Genomic DNA, 20,854 nt, shown 5'->3' on the forward strand with positions numbered 1-20,854 from the left:
CACACACAAAAAAATTTGTGTTAGCTGAAAATGGATTATAAAATAGTACAGATGCCATGCTTAAACTATGTGAAAATCCAGATAAGATACCACACAAAAACAAAACCGGGTTAATCAGGGTGGTAGGATTATAGGTTATTTTCATATTCTTTAATGCTGCCACACCATCTTCCCCCTTCAGCAGCCTCTACCACTCACATCTAGACTGCCTGGGACGGGGGCTAGGGCACGTCACACACAAATCCTAAGGCCAGGTCCCCATTTCTAGAACCCACATCACTAGCCTGGGCCATGGCCCCCCAGTCCCAGACACTCCAGCCCTGTACTGGACCCTGCGGTGTTCAGCACAGGCTCTGTCACAACATCCATCCCTAGATCACTGCACACCTTTCACTGGGCCCGTGCTCTCTGCCTGAAGCCATCTATTAGAGAGGACTCAAAATAATAGTAAAATATGAACACTTATGCTTTATTTTAATAAATACTTAGGTACCACTGGCTATGTGCCAGGCACCAGTGATGCTATGAGGCAGATACTCAGAGAGGAGATTCAACTTGTCCAAGGTCACACAGCTGGCAGATGGCAGAGCCAGGATTCAAACCTAAGCGGCTCCTCCTAAAACTCCAGCATCTGAGTTTTAAACCATGATACAAGTGAACACTGCAGCACAGGCTTAGGACGTAAGGAACTAAAAGGATGATGGTCTGATTTTCAATGGTTAATCTTCTTAAAAGATTATTTTAAAAACTGTTTTTATTTAAAATTTTTAAAGCTTTATATTTATACATCTGAACCCTCAAAACTACCATCAGTCAAAGTCAGATATGAGAGGTAGGGCGGGGTCATAAGTAACATTTACTGAATGACTATTCTGTAGTCATTTCGTTTCCCAATACGTAGTCTAAACAATCCCAATGTTTCATTCCTGGACACTAGACTGGGAACCACTAAAGAGGATGGTCCTAAAAGGTTCCCTCCAGTTCTGAAAGCGAAGCGCTGGCCAGAAGACATTTGAATGTGGCCACTGACAGCCACAAAGACCCATTCTCACAAAGCTCTGAGTCAGAGCCTGACTCCTCCACCCCAAGGGACTCCGGCATGCTAGGCAGACAGCCAAGAGTAGCTGGTCAGGGACAGAACAGCAACCACACCCGGACCCAGTCCAAAACCTGTGCCCAGGACTGCCTTTGCTGCCCTCACCCCCAGTACCAAAGTGAAAGATAAAAGAAAGGCAGCACCTTTCTGTAATCAGGAAATGAAATGACCAGCCACCCCATCTAGTCACGCTGAGGCTTGGAGGCGAGAAATCCAAGTTCCTGATTCGGTCACGGGAGTCTGAGCAGGCGGCCTCCGTGTCTAGGGGTGTCCTGCTTCCTGCTCACTCTCCTGCGCAAACGGGATCCACAAATCCTTCAGGAGACAAAGAGCCCAAGCCCGCTGCCATACCACGGGAGCAGGGGACGCGCACGTCATTCTGCCTGCCCAACCTCCCCCATCCTCCCTCCAGAAGCCTGGTGAGAGTGGCTAAATCCTTACTTCCCAGGCTTCTAACATCTGTTGCCTGGTCCTTGCCAGACTTTTCCAGATTCTGCTCAGATAAAGAGACAGGGAGAGCTTGCAGCTAAGTGGGGCCACCTCCCAGCACTCAGGGCAGACAGTGGGGTGGTGATTAGGGTGTGAGTGCAGCAGCTCAGTGGGACCAGAAGAGCTGGGCCATACCTAGAGCTCGTTCCTTAATGGGAGCAAGAAGCCTGGCCTCAGTTCTTGCCTGGGCTGGTGCCGGGGAACCCCAGGATTCCCCCCACAATCTCACCTAGAAGCTGGCATGAAGCGAGAACATGTGTCTGACTGCTTTCTGGTCTGTAAGTCCTAGAACAATTATCAGCTAAATTCAAGGAATTTGTTTCATAGTCATTAGCAGTACCTTTCATGTTCAAAATTTAAAGGTAAAAGTACATATGATGAATCTATTTACCTACATTCCCCCACAGGTGACATTATACATCAAAGTGTCTATAGGACGTGTTTTGGTCCCCATTGATTATAGTTCCCCCAAAACCCAATGTGGCTGATTTTCTCAAATGGTATTTATCATTTAAAATAAAATCAATCACTAAGTTCATTCTTTAAATAAACATGCACAGAATTTTCAGAAAAGGAGAAAGGAAAATTTAGTAAACAATGACAGGGAATTAACCCTCCCAGAGGCCGTCCTGCCCCTGCCTTTAGTAAAACTGGTAAGAATTTTAGATCTTCAGTGTATAAGATTATGTCATTATAAAACAAGGCTCGTAGATGTTTTGAGGATGGAAATGTTCCAGATCCATAGTTAGTCTGGTACCTGGAGTCAGAGAGCCCAGAATTAAATTCTGGTTATGCTACCTACTACTAGCTGTGTGACCTTATGCAAGTTGCTTGACTTCTCTGAGCCCCAGTTCCCTCATTTGTAAAATGGGGATGATATAACCTACCACACCAGGGTGCTGTCTACTGTGCACTGGGCTTTCAATAGTTTTCCTTCAAAGGTTCTGATTCCTCCTCCAAACACTAAGCATACTTCTCAAGTTTTGTCATTCATTGCCTCTTTTACAAATATTCTCTCTCTAGAAACCCATCTATCCATTGTCTTAAACATTACCTCCAGAAGAAGTATCACAAGTTGACCCAGCTAACTCCAGATAGTAAATGCCGTGTGGAGTTTCTCTTCCTGGGTCCCCCATCTGCAATGGATCAACTTCCCATGTACACTCTCCAGCAGGACCTTGAATTGCTTCTTCCCCCTGCTTTACACATCCAGCACATCTGTGTTCCCACCTCTGTAACATCACTTGCACCTCCTCCTCACCTGTCCTCTATCCCATTCAGGCTCTGCCACTGGCTACTGCAGGAGCCCAATGCCTTACTTCCCACAGCTCCCAAATATGCCCTGTTCCCCAGCTACTCAGTCTTTAGCCCTTGTACATACATTCCCTTCTCACGCTGTTCGCTGGTTTGGTCACCACCACCAACATGGCACCGCTCCCTCATAGCCTACTGTAACTGTGTTGTCTTCTAAAACTCCTCTCTGCTCCATTCTTGGAGCTTAGGGCCTCATGGCCTCTTCCCCTCTTCTGTGAGTTCTCCTGCCCAAGGACATGCCCCAGCCTAAATACCAGCCTCATTCCTCCAATCTTCTCACTCACATGCCCTTCTGGTCCCTTTATGATGATTTGTGCTTCCTTTCACACCACCTCCTGCCAACATCCTCCATCTCCATACCATATACACTTGAACCTCCACCAGAGCAAACACATTTCTCTTCCAGCAAAATCCCAGCTTCACTCTGCCACCTGAGGAGTGCCCTCTGTCTGCCATGCCTTCCTGAAGAGCTTCTACTCCTAAATTAGGTCAAGTGTCACTCCTGAAGAGCCCACCTCCCAGGAGTTAGGGCATCCTCTGTGATCAAGGTCTTCACCCTGCACCACCATTACCCCAGCACATGGCATCTGAGAGTCATTCAGCATTTGCTGAATAGAAAGGTATTTGGGTCACCTGGTCAAGTTCACTGAATACAGATGTTCAGCAGAAATTAGATTAAATATACATGCCCTTTCTCCAAAGAGATGACACAGGAAAAATCACTTATATGTGTGCTAGTCAACGACACATATGTGTTTATAGAAATCTGTCTCACCTGGGCGGGTGCGGGCAGGATTTGAAGAGGTAAACTATGGTGAAAAGCCCAGTCCAGCCCCTCATTTCCCACAGGCAGCCCAGGCCCTCCAGTGTGGGAATGCAGGAGCGTGGGATTCAGCAGTGCTTCTAGGTGAGGGCTCCATCCCTCCTCTGGCGGCACACCCAAGCCAACTCTCCTTCATCCCATCCCCACAGAGAGAAGCCTCCACATTCCTTCCTGGTGAGGGGAGGACCTCCAGCAAGTGTTACCCCCACCAAGGCCATGATAGCAGAGGGACAGGGTGAACGTGCATAAAGGCAGGCAGGCCCCGGTACAGACTGGAAGCTTGGGGGCATCTATTTACCTAGGTGGGAAACCATTTTAGAAAAGAAATGCTGCAATGCAGGCAGTCACTTCTTGGGGAGCTTCATGTGCTTTGGAAGCCCTTGTTAAGAGCCTGTACATGGCTATGGTTTGGTGTTTCCCCTCCAAGCTCCAGGACCTATGTACAAACCAGTATAGTCTGGCAGGCTCTCAACAAGCCCTCAGAGAAATCCCTAGAAGATTTCTCTTTGATTCATCCTTCGTTTCCTTAGTTGGGTTACATGGAATGTATTTCAGTCTGGGTCCAATCAGGAGGCAGAAACCACACAGTAATTCAAGCAGGGGAAGTTTAAAAATATAATAATTGAGTAACTATAAAGATGGAATAGAACTCTAATGCCCTGCACCAGACAAAAAGTACCCAAGAAAGGACAAGCGTGGAAGAAAAGTTCAGAGCTTGTTGAAGTAGGTATAGGTGGCAGTTCCTGGGTGCCCAGGCCAGAGATGGTCCAGTCACCAGGAGAGCAGGAACAACCCTCTGGGATGCAGGCACAAAGCCTGGAACACGCAAGAGTCCCCATCAGGAGGGTTTCAGGAAACAAACCTTGCAGACTGCTGGGATGGTGTGCAGAGAGAACGAGGGTGCGGAAGGAGTCATGCACACACAGGGAGTCCAGCTGCTGCTGGAACAGGAACTAGAGAGGCCTCCCTCTGCACAAGCTTAGCACGTCAATGCATGGCTCGGATAGGAACAGCTCAGGGCCACTGCTCAGGACAAAGATCAGGTGGCCAGCTCACTAGACGGCCAGGATCACAGGGCTCCCAGTGTGTATACATGTGGGGGCTGAAGAGAAGCAGCGACCTGGGCTGGGCACAGGCTCTCCCTTCTACCACGGCTGCCAGAGGCGGAGAGAGGACACAGCAGCCACATGCTAGAGAGCTGTGGCCTGCAGACCCACAGGAAAAACAGCAGGCTCTACAGGAAGCCTGGTTCTAGACTCTGGGAACCAGGAAGGAAAAGCTCTTTCTCCTGCAACATCCTCTTCAGAGCCCTCAACTTAGAGAAGGCAAAGGAAAAATATTTGAAGGCTCTGATCCATTTTCACAGATCAGGCAACAAAGGGTGAATTTGGAGCTGACAAGCAATAGTTAAAAACTGATACAAGTTAGAGATCTCTATATCACCAACCTGAAGTCATATTCCAACCATGAACACCGTTACTCAAGTCTGGAGTTAGGGGAAAAGTGTATAAAACATGGGTCCTGTACAGTGAATTGATAGACAAGCAATAAATATGAGACAGTCCATTTGTCAACAGCAGAGGACAAGGCAGGGACCTGAGTGGGGCTTGAAATAGGGTAGATTTCAGAGATGTGAGGAGAAGCAAGGCAGGCAAGAGGTGGGGGGGTGGGTAGAGGGTGTCTGCATGCAGAGACCAACACAACCAGTTTGTGGCAGATGGGTGCTGAGACCACTGGAGAGAACAGATAAGCGCTGTTGAGCCCAAGGGCTCTCCACGGGATGGGAGTGTACCATGCCTACAATTAACGTTAACAAATGCTGCTGCCAGAGGGATTGTAGGAATGTGTTTTCTTTCACAGCCCCTCTATTAAAAACAAACAAACAGAAGACTGACTAAATCACACAAGAATATGAAATAGGGAAAAATGAAGAACTTCCAAATTGGATGTCCATGTTGATTACAAATACAGTTGGCTATTGTGTTCAGAGATTTAACTTCTATAAAGCAGATTAGGTTCAAAAGCGGAAGACAGCATGATCTGAGGGGTCCATCTTCTATCATCAGATCTCTAATGCACCTCTGACAGAGTACAGGCATTTGGCCTGGCTTACTAATCACTAACCCACGAGTCGGGGACTTCCCTGGTGGTCCAGTGGGTAAGACTCCACACTCCCAATGCAGCGGGCATGGGTTGATCCCTGGTTGGGGAACTAGATTCCGCGTGCCACAACTAAGAGTTTGCATGCCACAACTAAGAGTTCGTGTGCTGCAACTAAGAGCCCACGTGCCTCAACTAAGACCCAGCGCAGCCTAATACTAAAAAAAAACCAAACACAAGTTGTTTCTGATTTTCCCTATAATCGAAAAAGAAAAACTGATGAACAACCTCATATGTGCATCTTTGCCCATTGTCTTATTATTTCCTTTGGAAAAATTACAAAGAGAACATATATTTTTAAAGTCATTTAGAATATAATCAAATTATTCCCCGTCCCACCCATCCCCCACCAAAAACCATCCCCCACCAAAAACAAAAGCCAGATTGATTTATCCTTTCACTGTACACACCCAAGAGCACAGCACTCTCCATGTTGACTGTGGACACTGTCCTTTTTAATCTTCACAAAAAAAGGACTTCTGCTTGTTTTAACTGACCCATCGTCATTCATGTGCTTCCTTCCTGACTTCCCACTCCTCATGCCCTTTGCCCATTTTCCACACCGGGATATTCTCACCTCATTTAATCTTTTTTTTTTTTTTTAATTTATTTCTGGCCGCAATGGGTCTTCGTTGCTGTGCATGGGCTTTCTCTAGTTGTGGTGAGGGGGAGCTACTCTTTGTTGCAGTGCACGGGCTTCTCAATGCAGTGGCTTCTGTTGCAAGGCACAGGCTCTAGGCACGCAGGCTTCAGTAGTTGTGGCACACGGGCTCAGTAGTTGTGTCTTGTAAGCTCTAGAGCGCAGGCTCAGTAGTTGTGGTACACGGGCTTAGTTGCTCCGCAGCATGTGGGATCTTCCCAAACCAGGGCTCGAACCCGTGTCCCCTGCATTGGCAGGCGGATTCTTAACCACTGCGCCACCAGGGAAGCCCTCATTTAATCTCTACAAACTCAAATATGTGAAGCAATTACTCTGAGGTCACAAAGCTAATCTGGGTGGAGCCAGCACTTGGACCCTGGACCCTGCCCCCGAGTCTAAACTCTTTCTACCACACAACCTCGTTGCTCAAAGAAGATTTCAAGAATCCTCAAATAAAGTTGCACTTAAAAAAAAAATTACTTAGGAAGTGAAATCATTGCATCTGTGGATACCCAGAAGATGTAGGCAGTTTCAAAGAAAGCCAGGCGGTTGCGTTTTGTTTTTAAGCAGCATGAGAGAGGAATAATTGTAGACAGAATCTCCAGAAGGGAACCAGTTGGTAGTCTTAAGGTGCCCAGAGGTCCTGGTCTGGTAAGGCAGGCCCCGCCCCTGCTTTGGGTGGAGTCCCTGCAGGTCTGTGGTAGGTGTTAATCCACACTGAGGAATGAGAGATCTACAGCAGTTTCAAACAGCCCAATCTAACAAACCTGTTGGGCAAACCCTTTTGGCAAGAGCTTTTACACAGAAAAAGCCCCACCTCTCCTCTCCCCCTCCCTTCCCGGGGGCACCACAGCCTGAGGCTGAAGGGATCCCAGGACGATCCTCCCACCTGCAGGTTAGATCCGAGTGGGCCTGCAGCCCAGCTCTCCAGGCTCTGAGAGGAAGGGACACTGGCCGTGTCAGAAAAGGTGATGGAAGAGCAAGTGTTGGCCACAAACTGTACCCTCTCACCCTTTTACTTGTTTTCTCCAGAACATGCACATGCATTCCACACACAGACCATATCCCGAGTTCATTACCAAAAAGAAGCTACAAGAATTTCTTTTCCAGGGCCTTATAGCTCATCTACTCCAACCACCTCCCGTACGGAAGAAGAAACCAAGATGCAGAGAGGCACAGAGGCTTGCCCAGGGTCAGCGTAGGTAGGAGTCGCACAGTGAGAATCATCATCATGGACAAAGTCGCATTCTCATAGCTTCTTGTGAGCCATCAACATAAAACACAAGGCCAGCAAGGCAGACTGCAGCAGCATCACCGTGAACCCGCCCCGCCCCCAGACAGTGGTTTTATTACTTCCTTTTTGCTGTCTTTAACACTTCATACACATTTATCTGACTTGCCGCACCTCTTCGGTAACAAGTCTTACACAACCCACAGGGCACGTGGCCATCAAGACCAGGGGCTGGGCCATTTCATTTCAGTCTCTCTAGCGTCTTCCACTCTGACAACATATTGACAGTCAATACATTTGAGGACAAGAAGGACATAAATGGGGAGGGGCAGTAAAGGAACGAGGATTAAATAAAGGAAAATTTCTATTCCTTGACCTTCTTCATCTTTTGCTCCACACAAATCATTGTTGAATAATTACACACACAGGCCCTGCATTTCCAGGCCCCCCAGAGACCCTCCCTGGCCCCTGGCTGTCTATGTGTCAGGCCAGGACACTCCTCTTCACAACTGTCATAAGCCTTTTCCGACTCCTGTGCTTTCCCCTCCATGCCTCACCCTCAAGCATCAGGACAGCATCACTGGGTGTCATCTCAATGCAGGACATCACCTAAAAAAATCCCAGGAAACAGTCTCATATGATTAAACAAATCTGTAAACAAACTAAGGCCCAAGGGATGGGAGGAGTGGAGGAAGAAGGCAATTAAAAATTAATTAAAATGCTCAAGCATAAGTTACAGTACTGGACTAGAAACTAAGTTATCATATAATATAAACTATATTACATAAACTAAGTTATCAAACTGACCTTGCATAAGTGCTTCTGGAAACAAGCAGGCCATCAGCCATGGCTTGGCAATCTTGGTGGACAGAGATGGGGCGGGGAGGAGGTAACTTGGGGCTTGCTATGTGGGCTACTTCTGCCTACAGTCACACATAGAGAAAAGCTGGTGAAACCAATTAAGAAAGAATATTTTCACATAGGTACTGGAAAAGAGATTATTGTCATTTTACACAGTAAATGCATGAAATACTCAATTAAAGACTAATTTAACAGGACGTCCCTGGTGGCACAGTGGTTAAGAATCCACCTGCCAATGCAGGGGACATGGGTTCAAGCCCCGATCTGGGAAGATCCCACGTGCCGTGGAGAAACGAAGCCCGTGCACCACAACTACTGAGCCTGCGCTCTAGAGCCCGCGTGCTGCAACCACTGAAGCCCACACGCTGCAACAAGAGAAGCCACTGCAATGAGAAGCCCGCACACGGCAACAAAGAGCAGCCCCCACTCACCGCAACTAGAGAAAGTCCGTGAGCAGCAACGAAGACCCAATGCAGCCCAAAATAAATAAATAAATAAATAAATCTGTTTAAGAAAAAGACTAATTTAACAAAATCAAAAGTTGACTCTCCTCAAAGTTTCAGGATTGACTTTCAGAATCACATCACTCCTCACCACTTAATTCCATGGGCTATAATAGATGACCATAAAGAGGAGTAAAATTTTTTAGATTTTAAAACAATCACTTTAATGTTAAGCACTTGGGCAGCCAAATTCAATCTGCCATTTTCCCCGACAGAGATTCACCTATGTCACTTCCGAAAGGTACTCTACAAACTCTTTCAAATCACCAATGCCCTTCCCAATTCTATTAAATTTGGTAATCCTTGTCCCCATGAAATGTAGGGTTTGAGAGCACCTCCATCAACTCCGGCAAAATAAAAGTTTACGCTTGTTTACATTTATTTCCAAAATAAAAATATATCTCCCAAAATAAACATTGTTTGAACATGCTGCAAGCTGGGATTGCATTAATACCCGTGACATTCACTGTGTTTTTCTTAAATAATTTAATAAATTGCCTTGGGAAGTCTCAATTTCTTGGCTATTTGGATGAAGGTTTCCAGTGACAAATTTCCTTAAAGAGCATTTGCCCTTGGGTACAACAAAGGGGACACAAGGGGACACCAAGGAGCATAAAGTGCCATGCCTCGGGCTCCCGGACTCCCTGCTTAGCCATTTGGAGTCTCTTAGAGAAGCAGCTTTGAGATAACTGCCTGACTCAACCTTTCAAAAACATGCATGAAAATCACAGAGTTGTACAGAATTGGCATGTGCAGAGATGTAAATAATGCTGTATTAAAATAAAAGGAATCAACAGGTGTGACATATTGAGAGAGGAGGAAAAAAGAAATGAAATGAAAAAATGGGGTGGAGGTACCAAGGACACTCCTTACAACAAGAAAAATTAACAACTGCACACCAGCCTCTACCCACTCACCAGCGGCTTTTGTAATAGGGAAGAAGAAACCTGACTCCATATTGAATCTGTTTCTTTTACTTTAAACTTTGCGTTCTATTGCTTTTGCTACAAGTTAAGAACGTTGCCTATAAGCCTCCAATATACAGGACAGTCCATTCTCAAGGCTCTGACCTTTAAAGGTACAACACTTTCCCATTCATATAAAAAGCTGCAGAACAGAGAATAACATTTGTCTTGTTGGAGGTTTACAGGAGCATCATGACCTTTAGACACCTACATGGACAGTTCCAAGAACAAAGGATTCTGACACAAAGAAGTCTGCAACAACCAGCCACATCCCCTCCCCTTCTAGCATAAAAGCAGCCTGAATCCTAACCCAGGTAAGATGGTTCTTTTGGACTCCAGTCCACCATCTTCTCAGTCTGCTGGCGTTCTGAATATAGCCCCTACTCCTTGCCAACAATTCATCTCTCGATTTACTGGCCTGTAATGCAGTGAGCTGTCCAAGCTTGAACTCGGTACCATTTGTCCATGTGCCAGGAATTGTGCCAAAGGCCCAAGGGAATACACAGTGGTTACTGAGGTATCCTCATTTTACAGATAAGTGAACTGCTTCCAGAAACTTGTCTGAGGTTCCCAACATGGAGAGTGGAGGGAGGGGGCAGGAACTGGGAACCCAAATGGGCAGCTCCCGGCCTGCAAGTCCATCTCAGCTGCTGCCAAACTTGAAGACAGGCAGAGGGCTGCATGGATGGCACAGCTGGGATGGAGGAGCACTTGGCACCCTGTCCTCGTTAAGTGCTCTCACAAAGACCCCATCCTAGATCCAAGTATGCCACCCTCAAAACCCCCTCCTGGGACCCAACAGCCCTTAAGAACAACTGCTGTCCTCACTCACACCATCGCTCGTGCTGGCTCTCCCAGCCTGAGACATCCATTCTCTTGCTTCTCAATCCTGCCCGCACGCTTAAAGGTACAGGTTCAAATCCCACTGCCTTCTCCATAAGGACACCCTTGGTTCCCCTAGTGCACTGTATCTAATCCTCTCCTCCTAGCACCTGGGGCTCCCCAAACTGAAGCCCCTCAAAAGGACTGCCAAGAGCTAGTTACCCAGAACCCCCCTACCCCCAGCAATGCTTCCCAGCCTGAACAGTTCCAGGTGAGCTGAGATCTACTCTCCTCACCCTGGAGGGAGGCAGGACCAAGAGGCTCCCCAGCCCACAGGCTGTAACTGTGAGGTGAAAGCACCCCAACTGCTGAGCGCCAGGCTCTGCTCTTCACACACAGAGTATCCAATGAAAATACGTGCCCCTGGGAGACCACCTCTTCTTCAGAGTCAGAGGCCATCCTCCTCCCAGAAGACAACCTCTCTAGTGACAAGTGACCCTGGGGTGGCAACTTCAGGACAGGGTACCAAACAAGCAGAGTGGCTCTCCTCTCTCCCAGCCTCCATCTCCCAGATTCCTTTCCTGCCCCTTCTCCCTTTCTCAAATGTTGTTAAATTTCACCAAGTTACCGATGGGTGCTTGAGGACTATTCTTAGATTTTTTTTAAATATCAAAATTAATCACATGGATTTAAAATATACATCCTCAAAACAGTGACATTTTGGCTTTTTGTCCAAATGTTCTATTAAAGGGGAAGCTGTTCAACCAAGATTTACGTCTACATATTTAAAGAAGGGATGAAATAGTAACATCGCTTTCTCTGGCCACCTGCCAAGAAAAATTTATGTTGTCAAAATAAAAGAGAACATATTGTTTGCTCAATATATGAGCACACTGCTGAGTAGCTTAGAAATTGGGCCTCTTTTACCAAGCAGTTTAAATCACCTAATTTTATTTACTCTTAAAATTTTTTATCGTAGTTGATTTACAATGTTGTGTTACATTTCAGGTGTACAGCAAAGAGAATCAGTTATACATATACATATATCCGCTCTTTTTTTAGATTCTTTTCCCATATAGGCCATTACAGAGTACTGAGTTCCCTGTGCTATACGGTAGGTCCTTATTTGTTATCTATTTTATATATAGTAGTGTGCATATGTCAATCCCAATCTCCCAATTTATCCCTTCTCCCCCTCACCCCCTGGTAACCCTAAATTTGTTTTCTTAAATCACCTAATTTTAAGTGTCTCTGTGAATGTCACCTTCATATATCATAGATTATCACCTCCTTGGAAATATCGGGGACCACAGCAATCTGTGTCTCTCAGTGTCATTTGCACGCTGTGCCCACTCCTTCCTCCCTCGGGGGGGTCCAATCACTCCCAGAACTTCTGCCACCTCTACACTGATGACTCCCACACCCACACCTGGAGGTCCAGCATGAGCTTGCCCTCCCACTCTGGGTGGTGCTCACATAGCATCTTAGTCACGTGTGGGGCAGGGACAAAAAAAAAAAAGAGGCCATCATGCTGAAACCAGAGATGGCTGCCTGAGGCTTCATTATATCACTCTCTGTTATCTGCACTTGTTTAAAAATTTCCATTATAAAGAGGCTTTTTTTTCTAAAGAGGATCCATCAGAACCTTGAGGAAAAAAAATTCAAAAGAGAGAAACAGTCAGTTAAAAATAAGAGTATTCATGAGAGATATTTTAAGTTCATCTGAAGGAAATAATTCCTTTTGTGGTGAAGGGAGAAGAAAAATAAAAGGGTTGCATCTCATTTACTTAAAGAATAAAAGCTACATAAGTTCCTTATAAACAAGCATTAGATTTAGCCATAAAATAATAAATGTAAAATACATGTCATGAGTCCCAAAGGTTAAATGTTTATGGAGGATGGTATTTGTAACAAACCCACTTTGACCCTTTCACTGTTAAGACAAATAGATTTGATTCTGAAAACATCACCAGGCTTTTCACTGAACAATCTATACCCAGACTTGAAGTTGGTTTTTGTTTTTTTTAAACAACTGTGTTACTCCCTGATCAGGACTCAAAAAAACAAGAAGCACTTCAAGAAGCACTTGGACGTTAAGTGCTTTTCAAAGAAAATAAACAACAACAGAATTCTAAAGCACAAATTATAAGCCTTAGCAAGTTAATGGTCCATGGACCGTAAATATGGTCCATATTCATGACTGCAGTGGATTCAAACAATCAACATATGAGTCTGGCTGTGCAGGTTTTTTCCTATTATGCAGGGGGTGGGGATGAGGAGGGAACAAGCTAAGTGGGTTGCCATGGTTACAAAGATATTTAATGTCAGCTCAGGGACCAAAATCTACTTCAAGTTCTCCACATGGACCAGGCTCCCTTTTCAGTAAGTCAATCCCCAGCCCCCACAAGATTACTGTCCCCTGGGACAGTCCTTGCTGCTGCTCCCCTGGGGTCCTGTATCGATGTCATCGTCCACCTCAAAGCTCTCCCTCTCCAGTAGCTCCAGGCACAGCTGCTCTTTCCCTATCCGACAACTTCCTGAAAAGGTTCCATGTCTTGTCACAGCCCTTTGTTGTGCCTTGACCTTCCCAATCCCCTTCACCCCTCTAGAATCTTCACAGTCCGCTGCCTCTCCTGACTTCCCAGAGCACCTAACACTGCTGGCCACCATCCCTACCCTCACCCCAAGTTCAAGACCATCCATCCCCTAACCCCAATTCTCTACTGGTTCTCTTGCATCTTGGCAGCCTTTGCTCCTGGCCCCATCCCCCAAAATGGGCACTCTCCACAGTTCTGTGTTCAAGCCTATGGGTGGGTCTTCCTTCACCCTACACTCCTGTCCTCTGGACCCTCCTTCCACACCACTACAGCCTCCAAGTCCCAAGGTTAAGAAATGTCCCAACGTACCCCTATCTGTAGCTCATTTACTTCACACCTCCCTGAATTGGTTTCCAAATCTCATCCCATCCACTATCTTTTTCTCTCTCATTCCCTTTCAAATAAATCACACACACAGGCACACATACACTTTATTTTTTTTATGTACCACATCCTCTTTATTTTATTTTTTTAACATCTTTATTGGAGTATAATTGCTTTACAATGGTGTGTTAGCTTCTGCTGTATAACAAAGTGAATCAGCTATACATATACATATATCCCCAATCTCCTCCCTCTTGCGTCTCCCTCCCTCCCGCCCTCCCTATCCCACCCCTCTAGGTGGTCACAAAGCACCCAGCTGATCTCCCTCTGCTATGTGGCTGCTTCCCACTACCTATCTATTTTACGTTTGGTAGTGTATATATATCCATGCCACTCTCTTTGTCCCAGCTTACCCTTCCCACTCCCCGTGTCCTCAAGTCCATTCTCTACGTCTGCATCTTTATTCCTGTACTGCCCCTAGGTTCTTCAGAACCTTTTTTTTTTTTTTTTTTTAAGATTCCATTTTAATCCTGTACCGTCCTTGACCTGGTTTGGGCCCTCAGTTTTCCCCCAGCAAGACTGATGAAGTGACCTAATTCAACAAATATCAAGCACCTACTTAAACCAAGCAATGTTTCAAACAGACCACAAATAATGAAGTTATATGGTCAATTATCGTAAGGTTGATAAGGACTTAGACGAAATATAAAGCACAGTACAGGGGATAAGGATGGGGACAGTCAGAGAAAGCCTCTCTTCTCAGAGGGAAGGTGGAGGGAAGGGGGCGAGACAATTCCAGGAAGAGGGAACAGCCAGTGTAAAGGCCAAAGGCTGGATAGGTCAAAGGCCAGTGTGGCTGCAGAGACTTGAGCTAGGGGCGAGGTAGGAGAGGCAATGAACTGAGCCAAGGGCCTGACAGGTGACAGAGAACTTTGGTTTTACCATGAGGGAGACTAGGGGCCAGTGGAGGATTCTGAGCAGAAAAGTATGTAAAGCAATTTCAGTTTTTAAACATCCCCCCAGCTTCCTTCTGAGAATAGACTGCTGTGGGGCAAACAGGAAGCAGAGAGCCCCGTTAGGAGGCTGTAAAACGACCTGGAGCCATGATTACACCCACCTCACGTCCACCTCTCTGGCTCAAGTCATCCTCCTAAACACAAGCCTGACCATGATATGTCACCACATCCTCTCCACAAGAACTTTCCATGGCTCCCCATCACCTCCGTAACTATCACGTGTCACTTCTTCACATGGTCATCAAGGCTGCTCTGTGTCCTATTACCCCTCCCTAAGCACCATGCCCTCCAAACCCACAGGATCACCTGCTGTTCCCCTGACACATCGTTACAAGCCTGCAATCCGCAACTGCCTCTGCCTTCCTTTCTCTACCCCTAAAAGTTATTTATTCATCCATCAGGGCTAAGCCCAAGCACAACTTCCTCAGGAGCCTTTCCTAGCTGACCCCAACACTGCACTCTTCTTGCACCTCTACCAGACCGCTCTTTCATCAGTTCCTGGTTAGAGTTCCCACCAGATTGCTAACTCCTTGACAGCAAGAACTGTGCCTGACTCATCTAGGAATACACAAGGGGCCAAGCACAGTGCAAGGCTTCCACTAAGCGCTCAATCAACGCATGCTGGCTAAATGAACAAATTGGCCCTTTTGTTACATATCTTCTTGAGGTCTTGGTGGGTGGAGGGGTGGGCGGAGTTGTCCAAGGACAGGTTTTCTTGCTTGGCTACTGTAATCTGGAGGACAGGGGTCCCTCTGATGGAGCCCCTGGGGACTCCATGGTACAGTCACAAGTAGGGATGTGGGGATGGATCTGAACCCAGACCTTCAAAGTCTTCTGTCCTCTCAGCCAGGTATCTCTAGGAAGGCCCGTACAATTTGCTTTACATTTGCCCAAAGCGTTGGCAACATGTTTTTCCTAGTCTCATTCTAGAAGTATACAGATGTGCACAAAAGCACCTAGAAGGATCTCAACCCAGTTAACAGTAATTACAGTATTAAGAGATGGAATTAACTTTATTTTCTTTTACTTTATCTTGATTTTTCCCTAAATAAACATAAGAAAAAAATCTCTTAGAAAGAATGCCATAGTAACATCAAGTTACATTTAAAAAATGGTTCCAAAGGGCTTCCCTGGTGGTGCAGTGGTTGAGAGTCCTCCTGCCAATGCAGGGGACACGGGTTCGTGCCCCAGTCCGGGAAGATCCCACATGCCGCAGAGCGGCTGGGCCCGTGAGCCATGGCCGCTGAGCCTGCGCGTCCGGAGCCTGTGCTCCGCAACGGGAGAAGCCACAACAGTGAGAGGCCCGTGTACCGAAAAAAAAAAAAAAAAACGGGATCAACTATCAACAAATAATATGTCTTATTTAAGCTGATGCTACATCAACAAAGTGTTGACTCAACAAAGATTTGGCTTCTAACTTTCAATAAAAGACCTACACAACTTTTATAGTGAAATAGCATATTAAAACACAGAAGATACAGTTGCTTTAGTTACCATCTTTTTAAAGAAATAAAAGGGGGACAAAGGCACTGTGTGTATGTCAGGCACAGTGCTAGGTATTTTAGGTGCATGATCAAATTAATTTTCTTAGCAAATTTGAGCTAGATTATCTCCCCTATTTCACTAATGAGGAAACTGGGGCTTACAGTAATTTATCATACAGTAGCCACCGTCACACAGTAAGTGGCCAAAATGGAACTCAAATCCAGGTCTGTTTCACAAAAGATTACACATTCTATGATTCTGGAAATGCCACTTACATGAAGTTCAAGAACAGGCAAAACCAATCTATGACGATATGCAGCACATCTAAGATGATATACCAAGTCAGAATAATGGTTCCCTTCAGGGGCTGGAGACTGACTGGAAAGGGGCACAGGGACCTTCTGGGGTACTGAAAACGTTTTCTTCTTGATCTGGTGCTGGACACACATTCATGAGCTGCACCCTTAATATTAGTGCACTTTACACAATTTACTGTATGCTATGCCTCAAGTTTAAAAAAAATCCTCATTTGACTGACTCCAAGTTCATGCTCTTTAACCACTAAACCATCATACCACTATTTGACAGAACCTGACCACACTCTAGAATTGATTCTCTTGGATAATCAGTTTTTTTAAAACATTCTGGTTAAGTGAAGTACATCCTAATCACATCAGAGTGAAGGCATCTGAACAATAAGCTTATTTTTAAATGCCACAGAATGAAAAGTAGAAAGTATCAATTTCCTTGCTACTGGGAATTTCCTGTCTGTAGCCACATCAGAATAAAAATAATTTTAAACCTTGCTCTAAAGGAATGTTCATAGATGTACAGAAAATAATTTGTAACAAAATTATTAATGGGCTTCCCTGGTGGCGCAGTGGTTGAGAGTCCGCCTGCCGATGCAGGGGATATGGGTCCATGCCCTGGTCCGGGAAGATCCCACATGCCGCGGAGCGGCTGGGCCCGTGAGCCATGGCCCCTGAGCCTGCGTGTCCAGAGCCTGTGCTCCACAATGGGAGAGACCACAACAGTGAGAGGCCCGCGTAGCGAAAAAAAAAAAAAAAAAAAAAAAATTCTTAAGAGTTATCTATGGAAGTACCTAAATAAAACTACACAAAATATTTCAAGACATACATTATAATTTTATCAACAATGTTGACCCTCAAAGGAAGTTTGAATTTTGTTACAAAAACTAAGACAAGGCAAGACAAAGCTGGTGGGCAAAGTGCATAAATCTCACAGTAGAGGCAACACAGCGAGTGTAAAAATCTCAAAGCAGAGTTATAACAAACCGAAAACTCAAATAACTTTTCCCAGCAGTAAGGTGATTGTGCCACATATGCCCTAATAACAAATTCTCCATCGAGTAGAAAGTTCTTCCCACCAAAGCTTTGTTCAGACTAGCAAAGCCTCATCATCAGCTGGTGATGATGAAATCATTACATCAATTCACTCAGAGCCTCACCCCACACATACATATACCTCTTAGTCAAGTGGTAACTGCCTCTCCTGAGAGAGGAATTTATTCATCCACAATTTGGAGACATATTTGGCAAGCACCTAGTTACAGTTTTACCACTTTTGGAGAAGTGGGGAGGGACAGCTGGATCCATACCTGTTGGGTGTATGGTCTTTACTGGGTGCTTTTGAGTATGCAAGCCAAGAAATCCAACCTTCAAACTCAGAGCCCAGTTTAATTCATGTTTTAACATTCTGTACACACCAAAAGTGCCAGGCAGGGCTTCCCTGGTGGCGCAGTGGTTGAGAGTCTGCCTGCATTACGGGTTCGAGCCCTGGTCTGGGAGGATCCCACGTGCCGCGGAGCAACTAGGCCCGTGAGCCACAACTACTGAGCCTGCGCGTCTGGAGCCTGTGCTCCGCAACAAGAGAGGCGATAGTGAAAGGCCCGCACACCGCTATGAAGAGTGGCCCCCGCTTGCCACAACTGGAGATAGCCCTCGCACAGAAACGAACACCCAACACAGCAAAAATAAATTAATTAATAAACTCCTACTCCCAAGAACAACAACAAAAAAACGTGCCAGGCAATTGACTGAAATGATTTTAGTTTCTCCTGAGCATTTGCATATAAGACCAAAAGGCCTTTATGAGAATTTTTCAGTATCGATAACTTATGCACCACTATGGGGCATGCGCAAGATTACATAACCAAATATCATCCCAGATGCAAGAATTTCAATGTTTATAAAAGTAACCATTTATATTTATTAATTTTTAAAGTCCTTAACAAACTGCTCAATAAAACTGTCAAAAAAAAAAAAACCTGAGTCAAATATTGTAGCTATTAAGCAAGCTAGAATGAATGAAAAGCACTGACCCGGTATGTTAAGAACAGAGTGTGCTTTAAGTACATTCACAGCCCTGGTTCAGCATTCCTAAATTATGGTTGGAGGGGAAAACAAAACAAAACAAAAGCAAACAAAAACAAAAAAACCCAGCATTGTCAGAAAACATTAAAACGTAAAAGTTTTGAAGGGGAGCAGAATATGCCACCCCAAGATATGTCACTTTGACACAATGATTATTTTGAATTAAAGTTACTTAAGAAAACAGCCAGTGTAAGGACATTCTGATTCCCCTTTGTCCCCCTGAAAACAGGAGATAAATCTTTCGTAGGAAGGTACCCTCCCCTGCACCAGGAGGGTAGAAGGCATTCTTATCACCAGAGACAGGGAATTCAGGGCTGAGAAGCCTGCACAAACCTTGTTACTTCTTCACTCATCAGTCACCCTAAACCCAAACCCCTTTGTTTTGTCAATTCTTCACAAATGTATTTGTTTCCTTGTCTCTTTAAAAGGTATGAAAGCTGCCTGCTTTGGTCACTTCTTTGAGTCGCATATTTTTATCCTTGTACATATGAAATTTGTTTTTCTCCAATTAATCTGTCTTATGTCAACTTAATTATTAGATCAGCCAAAGAACTTGGAGGGGAAAAAGAGAAAAGTTTTCCTCTCCTACAGTTTCAAAGTTTGAGAAGCAAAGGATTCACTTATCCCTGCATCAGCTGAAAAAGCCCCACACATTTGTATCCAGAACATCTTAGCTTTATACCAACAATGCACTGGGTAAAGCAAAACGATTAACTTTTTTGGGTTCTCATTCATTTCCTAATGTAACTCTTTTTTTTTTTTTTTTTTTAAGCCATGCATCTGGGCAAACTGTACAGTGAAAAATCCACCACGAATTATCAGTTCCACTTTCCTATTTTTAGCAAACCTTTAGTATCTTAGAATTAGAGAAATCTAAATTGTGGGGGTTTTTTTAAAACAAGGAAATTTTCAAAATTATAAGCCACCTATATATACTCAACTCTCCATCCAGGAAACCCAGGAAAAAAAACCAATTCATAATTTTTACAAGCATATTATGTTTATTTTCCTCAAAAGATTACCTCATTCCCTGGATTTTAAAAACCATCTGCCATCTGCCAAATTTGGCTGATTTCAGTCTCCAACAAATCTAAATGGCTACTGTTGTTGGTAAGGGGAAGTTGGTGCCTGGAGGAACTTCTATATTGATTACACAATGACCATCACTTATTAAGCGCTTCTTAAACCCCCCCCACCATGATGCAGAGCTAGGAGTTTGGCAAACATTATCCTATTTGTCCTCAAAAACAATCCTGTAGACCAGACACTACCATCCCAAAACCAGACATGGAAAATGAGGCAGGGATGATAAACAACTTGTCCAAGGTCACGGAACAGTATGTGGCGGAATCAAGACCAGTGAACAGTGAAGGTGGGAACTCAGAACTCTTACGGAGAATTAGGCCTGCATCATACACATGCCATCTGCACAAAAACTAAATGAAAAGCAGTGAGCCCCTATTGCAGGAAGATTCCTAAGGGAAAAAGCAGTATCCCAAACTGAAAAAGTACTTCCTAATGGCAGATCTAAAGATAAAGACATTTGTAAAGGCTTGGCAGTAGGAAAAGGTTTACTCAAGTATAGGGCTCCCGAACTTCCCTGGTCTTAAAATCCAATCTGGTTTAAGAGCACAGGGACTCTGTGTAACATTCTCCCAAATTCCACCAGTCTTAATAACCTCTATTTAAAAGAAACAGAAAGGACTTCCCTGGTGGCGCAGTGGTTGGGAATCCGCCTGCCAGTGCGGGGAACCTGGGTTCGAACCCTGGTCCGGAAGGATCCCACATGCTGCGGAGCAACTAAGCCCCTGCGCCACAACTACTGAGCCTGCGCTCTAGAGCCTGCAAGCCACAGCTACGGAGCGCACGTGCCACAACTACTGAGCCCACGATCCTAGGGGTCGTGCTCCGAAAGAAGAGAAGTCACCTCAATGTGAAGCCGGCGCACCCCAACAAAAACCCAACGCAGCCAAAAGTATAAATAAAATTTTTAAATAAAGAAACAGAAGAGGGAACTAGGGCAGTGGGAAGAAGGGACCGCCCAGCCCTATCCTCCCTCTGGGGCAGCTGTCAGATAACACCTGGGGGAGACCACGCAATGGCTTGGGTTGAGAGCCCTAGGACTGGGCTGGGTC

General features: G+C 45.2%; 1 protein-coding gene across 4 annotated transcripts in view; it reads right to left on the minus strand.

Annotated features, from left to right (window-relative positions):
* The window catches only part of B3GNT2 (UDP-GlcNAc:betaGal beta-1,3-N-acetylglucosaminyltransferase 2), a 30,223-nt gene that overhangs the window by 7,743 nt on the left and 1,626 nt on the right, over positions 1-20,854 (minus strand). Inside the window, exons 1-2 of one of the 4 annotated variants that reach the window (XM_089922340.1) lie at positions 8,561-9,160; positions 8,311-8,362 (exon numbers count right to left, since the gene is read on the minus strand). The exons of 1 other annotated variant lie outside the window; for it this stretch is intronic. The gene's annotated coding sequence lies outside the window, so the exon portion shown is untranslated. Of the gene's footprint in view, positions 1-8,310; positions 8,363-8,560; positions 9,161-20,854 lie in introns of those variants that run through there. 2 more of the 4 variants (XM_089922342.1, XM_089922341.1) reach the window with 2 other exon arrangements.

The sequence above is a fragment of the Delphinapterus leucas genome, chromosome 13, assembly GCF_059928025.1.
Source record: "Delphinapterus leucas isolate spDelLeu-1000000601 "Yukka" chromosome 13, BTC_Dleu_Yukka2, whole genome shotgun sequence".
NCBI lineage: Eukaryota > Metazoa > Chordata > Mammalia > Artiodactyla > Monodontidae > Delphinapterus > Delphinapterus leucas.